This window comes from Centroberyx affinis, unplaced genomic scaffold, assembly GCF_046629955.1.
Source record: "Centroberyx affinis isolate AG114_WGS23_722 - 3 ecotype Tasmania unplaced genomic scaffold, CSIRO-AGI_Caff_v1 ptg005303l_1, whole genome shotgun sequence".
In the NCBI taxonomy this organism is placed as follows: Eukaryota; Metazoa; Chordata; class Actinopteri; order Beryciformes; family Berycidae; genus Centroberyx; species Centroberyx affinis.
Window position 1 is genome coordinate 145144 of NW_027282643.1, and position 13302 is coordinate 158445.

At 42.3% G+C, this 13302-nt stretch overlaps 1 pseudogene; it reads right to left on the reverse strand.

Moving 5' to 3' along the window:
• Positions 1–9205: 9205 nt before the first annotated feature.
• On the reverse strand, positions 9206–10258 carry LOC139667111 (putative nuclease HARBI1; annotated as a pseudogene).
• Positions 10259–13302: the final 3044 nt, after the last annotated feature.

Genomic DNA, 13302 nt, shown 5'->3' on the forward strand with positions numbered 1-13302 from the left:
CAAGGTCTCCCTGCATTAAATTCAGACGCAGCTTCATCAGGGTCATCAGGAGCTGATCCCAGGGGTGTAGCTGGAAGCTGTTGTTGTACTCTTTGGTAAGGTCCTCGGCTACGGAATGGAATGCATCCAATGACAACCCTGTGTAGAGCTGACAAAGGTGGTTGTTCCTCAGCAGAGTTATGTACAACGCAGCCGGCACAACGCACTGTGTTCCCATATCAGATGTAGGGGGCCTCAGGTGGAGTGGTGTTTTTGTAGTGTAGTTGTGGTCAGAGACAGATGGATCCTCCCATTGTGTTTCTGCATCACAGTGCGTAGGCATGTTGACGTGGTCATCCTCACAGTTCTCCACTGTATCGCTGACGGCCGTTGATGTATCTGTGGAAATAATATAAACCATAAATATATTTTCACAGTAGGACTTCAACCAAGTGGTCCCACTAGTCAAGTGAGTGTTTTTTAAGGTCCATCATCATAAGAATTAATATATTATAGGATGGCAACCACAATTATGCAAAACAGTGTGAGAGAGATGAATGCAAAAAAGGAGACAATATACACACACAATATTGTAATCACCAAGACGAAGGTCAATATCAATATCTGAGTGAGAGACACTTAACGTTACTGATCGTGAAATGTATTCAGAGCACGGATTTCACCTGCGTTAGCTAACAAGCAATTGAATATAGCTAGCTAGCTTACCTGTATCTGACAACCTCCTCATCACCCGACGTGACTTCTTTAACGGAGCATCGTAGCCGAGCCATTTCTCGGGGTAAGGGTGTTCATCCGTCGGCTTCCCGTCCACGAAATGGTAAGAGCACACATATGGGCGCTTCGGTGGGTGCTTCAAGTTTAGCGCCTTCAGCCATAGCCTCAAGTGCTCCTCACCTTTAGGGGGTGGGTGCAGGTTGTAAAATGCCCCACAACACTCCGACCTCCTCACTTTATGGTCGTAACACTGTTGTTGTAATTGCTCTCTCCTCTTTATCCAATTATTATGGCACCCCCTAACTGCACATAATACACTTGACATCGTTTTCGTTTGTCGTCGGCTAGCTAGCGCTCTCTCAGCCGGAAGTGAGATGACAAAAACGAACGCGATGACGTCACCCTTGTTGTCGTGGAAAATAAGGTGAATACATAGGTACTACTTCACACCACTCAAACTCTTTAAAATGGGCCTGGTACAAGATATAAATGCTGGAAATGTCAGAATTGGGCACATTTTTGCATGCCATGTCAGGGTTCCCATGCGTCCTAGAAAACCTGGAAATTTAGAGGCTAGTTTTCCAGTCATGGAAACACCTGGAAATTGATTAAACTGACCAAATATCCTGGAAATAATCTGTTGTCCTGGAAAATCTTAATTGTATTTTAGCCCCTCACTCAGATCGCCTATGTAAACCTAGGTGCGTATTTTGTTTGAAACTTGACTGTTGGTAGGATAAGCTGTGCAGTATGACAGGTATGCCCTCTCCTGGCACGCAATGTCTCCACCTAGTGGTGGCTGTATTTTTAAACCATTTTTTGAGTTTGAGTTTTGACCCTTTGAGGTTGCTGTAGCTGGTCAGTGTGGAGTGTTGAAGCCGCAGCAGATTGTGTTAGCAATGTGAAGTCAGCAGCTATTAGTTAGTTTCCACAGAGCAAAATAAATATGCCTGTACACATGTGCACACATGTGGTTTTATGTTAAGCATGTGAAGTAAAATGGATCGTTTGTTAAGATGATAATATCGCGATCATGATGCTAATTTCCGGTAGCGCATAACTAAAACACCGGATCTTTTGAGTTAAAATTACTTGATGACACAAGTTTGAGTTTCAGTCGTCTCAGCTCCAGTTTAGGCTCCCAGAGCTGTCAAAGGCCAATCGAGTCCTGCACGCGATATAAGATTGCCGCTTTGAGACACTTTCTAACCAACTGAAAGACGATAGAAAAGTATGACACTTGAATATTACAATCTTTTTTTTTTTTTCAATATATTGCTGTTCTTTCACTTAAGACTGGACATAGGTGTAACTTGGATAGATGTAGGCTTAATAAAACTGTGTGTGTGTGTGTATGTACTGAAAATGTACAGATTATGCAATTCAGTTTCTTCAAATTTAGATTTTTGCACTTAATTCTATGTGAAACTTTGCCATGGCAATAGAAAATGTAGTAGAAAATATATGATATCATAATGGTTAATTCAGATTATTTATTTATAATGACAGAAGTGAGTGAGGCAGGGCAGAATGTCAAAGAGGTGTAAGTTTAAGGAGGAATGGAGGGACAATCCTGAGTTCAGGGACTGGATAGGACATGTGGCAGGTGATGAACACTGGGCATACTGCAAGACATGCAAGGAAACATTTGATGTAGGCAACATGGGCATGTCTGCTGTTAAAAGCTATGCCAAAGGACAGGCACACAAGAAGGTCACGTCAAGTCAAGTCAGTGGGCCACGAATGGCCTACCGATAAATGACCGTTTGTGAGCAAGTGCTGTCCTGTATTGTCAAGAAAAACTCCTGGAAAATGATTTCTTGAAAAGATTGGGAACCCTGCATGTGGGAGTGTCCTCTAGTACACTCTTTTTAGAAGGAGGTACTGGAAAAACTCACAAAAGTGGATAGGGCAACCCCTTCCAGAAACACCATGACTGTGTCTCCTAGGAGATAAATGAATCTTGCCACAAGGAATCACCAAAGCAGAGTTTGGGCCAGCCTTAGCAGGCTTTATCACGGCAGCCAGGCTCATTTTATGGAACTGGAAGACTCCATGCCGTCCGGAGTGGACGGATTGGTTGAGGCTAATGACTGAAACGGCCTCTTCTGAGGATATGACTGCCAGAGTGAATGATCTCAAAGGGAAATCTAATGTGGCCTGGAATCACTTCCTCATATATTAAGGATGTAACATCTTAGAGTGTGGAGTTTTTTGTGGGCTAAGGTAGAGACTTAGGCTACATATGGTATTATGTTGTATAAATGGAATACACCAAGTTTTTGAGAGTTTGGGTGGGGATTTATAGGTGTTGTCTTGACTGGATGCTTTGATTGACTGCCACTCTTTATTTTATTCTATTTTATATTATTTATTTACTTTTTGTATTATTATTATTTTAATGTCTGTTTTTGTTTGTGCTTATGTTTCCATAGTTATCTTTGTCTGTTTCATTATTTCTATGTGAAAAATTTAATAAAAACTTAAATGACAAAAAAACCAAAAACTTAGAGCTGCTCACTGCACCCGGTATATTTCTTTTAGGGCGTTTTCACACCTATAGGTTGTTTGCTCTGGTCCGAATCAGTTGATGAGTTTGTAAACTTGTAGCGTTTTCCCCTTGGTTCGGTTTCTTTTCACACGGAGAGAAATCCAATTGAACCAAAATGCATCACTACAAACAACGTGAGAACGTTCACTCCGCTTATTGGTCAGATGTGTCTGGGGCGGGAGCAAGAAAGTAAATACAGGAAGAAGGTCCTGTGTTCTGGACTAGTCCACATTGCTATGCAACATGGAGTAACGGCAGAGTTGGCATTTGCTCATAACTGTTGTAATTATCTGGGCAATATAACTGGCAAGACTGTACCAGCAGAAATCCGAATGCACTTCGAGGAAACGTCTTGAAAATGCTATACCTGCTACACCTGGCTATACCTGGCTACAGGAGCCGTTTAAGCTCAAACTTGCGGAGTAAATTGAGTACACCTGGTAGTTGGGTCGGATCGAGGTCGGATCACGTTCCCACCACAAACGAACCGCTCCAGAGTTCGTTTGGGACCGGACCGAGACCGCCTCCTCTAAAGGGTCTCGGTGCGGTTGTTTTGGTCCGCACCCGAGTGCGATTACTGTGTTCACACCTGCCCAAACGAATCGCACCAAGGGGGAAAACGAACCAGAGTCCGATTTAACCGGACTAAAAGCGCAGGTGTGAAAACGCCCTTAGACTCTGAATGGGCAGGCTGCTTGACTGGTTTGATCTGTACGACGAGCTGATCCTGGTGCTGGAGAGATCCGTCCCCTCCATGGACCTCACTGGCTGCCTCCAGGCTAGAGGGGACTCCATCCAGGAGCACGAGGCAAAGGTAAGCGGGTGGAGGGATGGATGTGTGTGTGCGGTGTCCCTCAGAAGAGCAGTCCAGGTCGCCCAGGGTCAGCCCTCCTTAAAGAGCTGCAAACCCACCAAGAATTTTAAAATTCTAAAATTGTATTTCTAATATTGTATCTCAGATCATACACAAGCAGATGGTGGAAGCAGCCATAGAGGTTCATTCGAAAGTAGTTTCACCTAGACTGGAAACTGGAAAATATTCTGGTGGAAACAGGCTCTGATGTCCCTCATGTCCGGATCATAGACTTTGGCTGTGGCTGCGTCCTGAAGAAAGGATCCTCTTTTTCAAAACTCTGAAATATAATCTCTCTCCTTCATTCCTTCTCCATTTCTGGCTACCTCCTTCTCTCTCCCTTCATCTCTCCATGTCTGAATATAGGAACCTTTGTGTACAGCCCTCCAGAATGGTATCGGCACGGCTCCTACAGAGCGGGTCCCACCACAGTGTGGCAGCTGGGGGTGGCTCCCCTTCAAAACCAGGAGGGAGATCGTCCACAAAAAACCTAAACTCAGCAACAACTTTTCCCAAAGTAAGAGGCATAACACACATACAGACAGACAGTGTGTGTATTAATCTTATTAATCCGTGTCTTTCTCTCCAGTTTGCCAGGAATTTTTGTGGAGGTGTCTGGCCAAGTCTCGTGAGCACTGTTTCACCCCGGAGCGCCTGCTGCTCCACCCCTGGCTCAACTAATCCAGACCTACACTCCTGCTCTTGGATGAATCTGCGACTGGCACCGCACCATAAATATAGTTTATTTTTGAAAACCTGTTGAAAATATAAACCTCCACCTCCAGTCTTTGTTTGAATGTTTGAAAGATTATAGATCATTGTAGAACATTGTAGATCATTTATTGTTAGTAGTGATACATCTTCACAAGTAACAAGCTATCACACGGTAAAGAAAAACCAAGAAAAAGCAACAGAAAGTGCAGAAAATGCCAATAATATATATATATATATATAAATAATATAATATAATATATACAGTATATAATACTTAACAACTTCAACAATATACTTCAATTTCCAACTTGAGAGAGAGAGAGATCACTGCCTAACATGACATTTCTCTAGGACTTAATTTTATAACTCCTGAACGGTAAGTGATACAGACTTGAAACCAACTCCTAGGGTGGGGTTTTCTTATGTGCTGAACACGGTGGTCTTTGTCCCGTGTCGCTACGACCTTCCTTTCCCGAGATATAAAAAATGTTAAAACTTTGTGAAATATTCAAAACGTTTTTGAATGGGAGTCTATGGCAGCTATATCAAAGGAAGACACTAGGGGTGCCAAACTTGGCACACACTGGGCAGTGGGAAGAGATGATAACGCACACCAAATTTGGTGGCTGTACCACCTTCTGTTCCCGAGATATAAAAAAAAGTTGTAACTTTTTACAATCTTTGAAACTTTTTTGAATGGGAGTCTATGGCAGCTATATCAAAGGAAGACACTAGGGGCGCCAAACTTGGCACACGTGGGCAGTGGGAAGAGACGATCACGCAGACCAAATTTGGTGGCTGTACCACCTTCAGTTCCCGAGATATAAAAAAAAAAGTAACTTTTTACAATCTTTGAACCTTTTAAGGTAATAATGGACATAGGCCCTCACATTTTTTTTTTTTTTTACTTTATTGGCATGACATCTTAACCTACTATTAAGATTACAATCCTCAAGTTTCTAATCAGACTGTAAACAATGACCGGCGCACAGAAGAGGAAGTCTTGGCCCGGATGTCCGCTGGCTACACCGGAAACCCCGAAATATTGTCCGTCGCCCCCAGAGTCTAATCTGTCGTCAGATGGATAGACGATGGGTTCCGAGATTGCTATATATGCAACATGATCTCACACAAATACGTGAAACGAACATGAACTCTATGGCGATTTACGTAATTTGGGAACAAGTAATATGGCACATTAACGTTTCTCCACCACAAACTGAATTACATTCCCCCGCAACTAATTTAAATACGTTCCTCCACCACGAATTTAAATACGTTCCTCCACCATGAATTTAAATACGTTCCTCCGCCACAAATTGAATTACATTCCAAAGGTTGGTTAACGGTTAAATTTAGGCAAGTAAAACGACTTTGGTTAAATTTAGGCAAGTGAAACAAGTTTGGTTAAGGTTAGGGTTAAGTTTAGGCAAGTAAAACAACTTGGTTAAGGTTATGGTTAGGCAACTAAAAACAATATGATTAAGGCAGGGTAGGGTTGGGCGATGTCTACCAAATTGGCATATGACGATGTCCACAGTGAAACATCGTGATGGACGATGACATCGTTGTACCCCCCGTAGACGAACAAGAAAAGATCTTCCATATGTCCGTAGTGAAACGGATATATACTTTCTTTTATACTTTTTGCATGTATGTAGCCTATGTTGGATATTAATTACTATTTCCTCCCTATAGCCTACTTTTCCTCCCTATAGCCTATGCTTAAGCAACCTCATTAAGCAGATCATCTGATTATAAAAAAATATTTTAAATACTAGTCATAGTGTTGTAACTGCGCTCTCTGGCCCTGTTCGAAACTGTTCCCTATTACAGAAATAGTGGACTATATAGTGTGTTCGCCATTTTCTACTAGTGTCCGAATTCTCAACGGTTAATTTGATTCACTATATAGTTCACTATAAAATACCCACAATGCACAACAATTTGTAGTGAACAGACAGTGTACCCTACAATTTCTCCCGTATACCACAATGCAATGCGTTCGTGTCTTACCAAAGAAGAAGAGAGTCGTGAAGATGGCAGAAGGCGGCAATTTCGTTTACAAATGTAAGTAAGCTAGCTGCCTTTTCTGTATTTAACACGGTAGTGGACTAGCTTTTGTATGTTTTTGTAAAGCCCAGTAAGTGCCATTACGTTTGAAATGTGCTATATAAAGAAATATTTGTCCTGCCTCTCTGTTATTTTATAGCAACCGTAGCAATGGCTCTAAAGTCGTCCTCTTTTCGCTTTTATGTTGATACGTTTTTATCCTGTACAGTTAGAGTTATTAACCACACTGCGAGCAGTTCCAGGCATTCAATATATTTCTATGGCCTTGTATCAGTAGCCTACAGTTGTAAATTGACCAAATTTGCCACAAAAAAACTGAAAATGTTTGCATCGGGAGTGGAGAAAAAAACAGTATTGTTCATTAGCCTCTGCCTGTGTTAGCTAATCTAAAATATCAAAAGAATGGAGAAGCCGCACACTCGTAACTCCAATGCGAAAGTTTTAATTTAATTATAATCGACGTTTCGGCATATAATGCCTTCAGGATAAAGAAATCACATCATAAACTTTTGCATCGGAGTTACAAGTGTGTGGCTTCTCCATTCTTTTGACGTCTACCTTGTCAGCCAGCACCTCACATATATAGGTGTGCGTTTTTCTTCTTTTCCTAACTAAAATAAAATAACCACTCCTCCCTCACTTTATTCCAAGGGACTGATGAGGACGTGGAAAGCCTGATAAAGCTCAGGATTAAACACACCGCTGTCTTTTCTGGGAAAAGGAATGCAGCACTTCATGGATGGGAGTAAGAGCTATAATACGGTGTATAACAATCTTTTGAGTGATACGTTATTTTCCCTACTGAATTTAATACTTTTGTCAAATAATGTTAGTCTTAAACACTGTTTACCAGTGCTTATCAGTCCATCATCATGTTAGTCTGTACAATTCATAGGGAAATTAATTTACTTACCTTATTGTTCATAAAGGATTTAGCCACAAAGCTTTATAATATTAATGTTCTTTTAACACGTCATTTGATGAATGCAAATTTAAGTAATACTTTGCTTGTGTTACCTAGGATTGTCCTTAAAGAAATGGGTCTGGAGGGGGTGGTAACCCCAGCCAGAGCAGCCAAAAAATGGGAGAACCTCAAAAAAACATACAAGGTCTGTTTTGCCTCAGCTCTTAGCACAAAGCTTGTACTACAGAGTTTAAGAATCATTCCTGTAGTGACAATACTGTGCCTTATTATATCAGTTTTTGACAAGTCCATGCATTGATAATTTTAAGGAACTCAAAAAACCACCAACTGGCCAGGGGACAGAGTCAGGGGAAGCCACTGCGGGGTCCTGGAAATGGTACCCCCTTATGGATGAGGCACTTGGGGGGAGGCCATCTATTCAGCCTCCTGTCCTTGTTGCCTCAGCTAGGGGGGAAAATTCCCGGGCTACTGCAGTGGCCCCCTCTGATGCCCAAACAGCGTCCCCTGGCCCTGCAGCAGGACAGGAGGAGACAGAGGAGTCAGGGCCAGGGCCAGCAAAGAGGAAGCGAGGCGACCCTGTCCTGGAGTTTCTTGAGAGAGAACACAGAAGGCAGAGGAGAGGGCCAGGAGGGAGGAAGAGCGGGAGGAGAGGCTTCTGTCTCTCCTTGAGAAAATTGGAGATAAAATGTAAAGTAGTTGTGTAGAGTAGATAAATGTTTTATGAGAATATTAATAAAAAAAATATTTAAAAATATGCCTGGCTAATTAATGCTACATTTGCATATTTTTTGGTTTAAAAAATAGCATAGGTAATGTTCAATTACTTCATTGTAGTAATGACAGGGAAAGATGAAGGAAGGAAGACTGATGGCAGGAATGATCTGTTCAAGATGTATTGAGAAAAAAATTTAGTTTAGGCTTTTTTTTTGTTAAAATACATCTGTAACACATCTCTGTATTACTATAGCAAAAACTTTACCACACCCAGTAAAACAGTAGAACTGTTAATCAGAACACTCACTTTACTCTAACACAGTCAAATGCCAACCACACCTGAACCACCACAGTGAGCCTTACCTGCAGTGACCCTCTGACTGAAGACGGATTTAAATCTCACAGATTTTGAGGTAAGTGTTACACCTGCTGTTGCAGAGAGGCATGGACCAACATAATCTTGTGAGTAATAGCAACATATTAGTGTTATGAATAACAAAGTTTAATAAAGAAAAACACATTTGAGAATAGGGCAGTTTTGATTTGAGTTTTGATTATCAACTATTTACAAAAAAAAAACCTTAAACGGTAATAATAGAACCCAGTAACCATCTTGACTGGTGTTCGTTAAAGGATATTAGAAATGTTTCTTTTTTTTTGGTTAAATGTAATCGTGGACCTCCAGAGCTGCCACCAGACCATCTGGAGCAGAAACAGCCGCTGCCATTTGCTCCCTGATCTGCTCCCCACGCTGCTGATCCTGGTGGAGATGTGGCTCGTCGTTGTTGTCATCAGGCCTGAAGACCTCCTCGGCTGGCTCCATAATGTCTCCATTGGAAACACAGATGTTGTGTAATATTGCACAACAAGCGATGACTTCAACCGCGAAGGTTGGCTTCACCTCCAGTGACTTGAAGAAAATTGATCTCCAGCAGGTTTTCATGATGCCAAATGACCGTTCAATTATTGACCTGGCCTTGGAATGATGGTGGTTGAACCTCCTCGAAACAGCAAGGCGTACTGGCTCTTTGTAGGGAGTGATGAGTGCAATGGGCACTGACAGGCATGGATACCCACCATCCCCAAGGATGTAGAAACCCTCTGGTGGGTACAGCTGCTGCATGTACAGTGGGCTATTTTTGAGGACCCTTGAGTCATGGACAGACCCTGGGTATCCTGTAAAAATATCCATGAACATCCCGGTGTGGTCGCAGATTGCCTGAAGCTGAACAGAATGAAACAACTTTCAATTTAGGTAGCATTGGGCATCTGCAGAGGGGAGTTTTATCCGGATTTGGCAGCCATCAATGCTGCCCACTACCCTGGAGAAGGCCGGGGAGCCAGCAAGCCGAGCAAATCCATTTCCCATATTCTCCAGGTCAGTGTGGCTCGGGAAATGTATGACACGGTTCTTCATTTTCAGCAGTTTCTTGGCAACCCTGTGCACCATATCATGGACTGTTGTTCGTGGGATGTCGAAACTCCTCAACACCACACGATAGGAGGTGGCACTGGCTAACCAAAATACAAAGACCAGCACCTCGAGGTAATGGCCCCATCCATGATCTTGTTGGCTACGGAGCATTCCAATCAGGTGCTGTAGGGAAGCTCTGTTAAGCCTGTAATCTGGCTTCAGGTCTGCGTCTTCATCCATGTAAAGACGAAGAACTGGCATGGTGGCATTTAGGTTGCAGTATGTGGTCTGGGGCTCCAACTAAAATTAACATTATGATGGCATTTAATAACATTGTTAAAATTCATAAATGTTTATGTTCATAAATGTTAGTGTTCATGTTTAAGTGTTTATAAATTCATGTTGAAGTGTTAACAAATGAATAAATGTTTCTACACAACTGTCACAATATGGCTGGAGTTGTCTATCACGGGGTAAATGGAACACTAATAAAGTAGCCTACAGTATACTAATTATGTTTACCGATGTGTTGATAATTATACCTACTGTTCCGTTATTTTCAACTAACGTAAATTAACACCGTAAGTTACTTGACTGGCCAATAGGGTTTACCTTAAAGCTAGTTAACATGTTAGCTAATAGAAGTTGGTCTATTTACCGGTTGACAGCGTCGGCGAATCAACAAAAGACGTCTTAGACGTCTAATTCGAGTTAGAGTTCGCCTCCGTTTTTGCCTGAGAAGCAAATTGAACCAACAGCAGCAAAACAGCTACAGGAATCATCGTTGTAGCTAACTGCTTTAGCCACCGATACAGGAGGTACCGTTAATATGAAAGTTGGTGCTAGTCGCTAGCTCGTGAGCTAACTAGTTCAACTAGCTCACGAGCTAGCGACTAGCACGATCGTATTGTGCAACTTATTGTACAGCTTGTTAGTAGGAGACAGCGCCATAGTGACAAAACCACACTTGCACATCATTAGAATTTCAACAATTTATTTGTGATTTAATATTCAATACTGCAAAATCGATACTACAGAGTACATTTCAACCTGCTGCCATGAGTGCTCGGTTTGTTTACGTGATGCTGGGTGCGTCCGCTTGTGTCACATGAATATCCGGCGCATTTTTTTGATGCAATGATGTTCAGCGTAGTGTCCGAAACTTCGGTTGGTCGTTGCCCATATCGTTGACTATCTGACAAACACTCCATAGGGAATAGTGAGTGAGTGAACGAGTGAACCATTCCGAACACAACCTCTGTCCTGGGGGCTTTAAATCACGATGTTGCGATGTAGAGGCTCAGTGGTCGATGACTGTCGTCCATCGGACCAACCCTAAGGCAGGGTGCACCACAGTTTATCACAGACAGAGGAGACAGAGCTGAATTTGAATTTCTGAATTTGATAAAACGGTTTGGAACTTCTGGTTGGTAAGTTACACTGACGGTTTCCATTTGATTTTTATCAAGCTATCAAACTATCAGGAAAGCTAGCTAATTAGAAAATCGGCTAGGTAATTAGGCAAACGGACTAGCTAGAGGGCTATCCCCCAACAGCAGAGAAGGTAACATGTAAAACGCGGCACAGCAGCTGGCTTCACGGTCCTGCCGTCCTCTGAGCGCCTTCAGGTAGTTAACGGTAACGGCAGCTTACCGGTTTTCTTTTGCTAACAACCATAGTAGCTAGCTACAGCAGTAGCTAATTATAAAACCTCCTTGCAGCTAAAGGAGCTAACTTAGTTACCGCTAGCTAACGTCTCTTTGGAGTGTTCAGTTATCACTGGCATGAACAATTAGTTACTGATGATGACTTCTGTTATAGAAACACAGGAACATCTTTTAGTATTGGTGTGACTTAGGGCTGGGCAATATATTGATATTATATCGATATCATGATATGAGACTAGATACCGACTGGTTTTAAAGTCCCACTGAAACGGAAGTTAGAGCGTCTTTAGCTTCTGTACTGTGACGTTTTTCCCAGTGAAACAGAATATTTGAGCGGTGTACAGTTACAAGAGGGATTTAAATCAAATCCTTTGCATTTGATTGGACCGCTAAACAGTGGGCGGGGCTTAGAGTTTAGCCCGATACGGAGCTACAGAGAGAAACGGAGCTACAGAGGACTGTTGGCTCCACACACACCTCCCTCACCCGTTGCTAGATCAGGAGGACAAGGGAGAGATGAATGAATTAGACCTCAGCGACATTGTGTGTTTGTGCTGGCTGAACATGGTGTGTTTAGCCAGCACCATAGCTCCTGCATTACATCGCTAGCTTGCCTGGGAAGCTAAGCAGGTTTGGCTGTGGTTAGTCCTTGGATGGGAGACCACCTGGTGCTGGAAGTGGTGTTGGAGGACCAGTAGGAGGTGCTCTTCCCTCTGGTCTCATGAGTAATATCCCCAATGCCCCAGGGCAGAGACAGGGACTCTGTCCTGTGAGTGAGCACCGTCCTTCGGATGAGACGTTAAACCGAGGTCCTGACTCTGTGGTCAGTAAAGATCCCATCGGCACTTATCGCAAGAGTAGGGGTGTAACCCCGGTGCCCTGGCAAAATTCCCAAACAGGCCTTCCTTCCATCATAGCCACCTAATCATCCCTTGTTACCTAATTGGCTCTTTCAGTCCTCTACTCTCCACTGAGATAGCTGATGTGTGGTGAGCGTTCTGGTGCAAACTGGCTGCCGTGCATCACCCAGGTGGGTGCTACACATCGGTGGTGGATGAGTTAATTCCCCCCCCCCCGATATGTGAAGCGCTATGAGTACCTAGAAAAGCGCTATATAAATGTAATCAATTATTGTTTTGGAAATGAAAACAAAGTTTTTGCCCACTGATATCCAAACACACATCTCTTCCTATCTCTCTACATATTGCTCTGTCAGCTACGACCCAGAAACGGTGAAGTGCGGTTTTATATGACCGGTGTGACTAGCTAGAGGTTGAAGAATGATTGATGGGTGGATGTCATATTATTGGTTGAAATTGGTTGGTTCATGCTTACGTAAGCACACGGCATATTTTGTTTTACAGGAAGAAAACATGATTGGATTTTGATATAAGAATACAAATAAATGGATTTTTTTTTTTTTTTTTTGGCATATATTGTTAAATAGGTGCACAATATGTGATCTAAAAGGCTTAAAAATGCATTTTCATTTAATCTCGACTTTAAAGGCTGCATTACAGTAAATTGATGTAATTTTCTGAACTTACCAGACTGTTCTAGGTGTTCTATTATTTGCCTTTACCCACTTAGTCATTATATCCACATTACTGATGATTATTTATCAAAAATCTCATTGTGTAAATATTTTGTGAAAGCACCAATAGTCATCCCTACAAT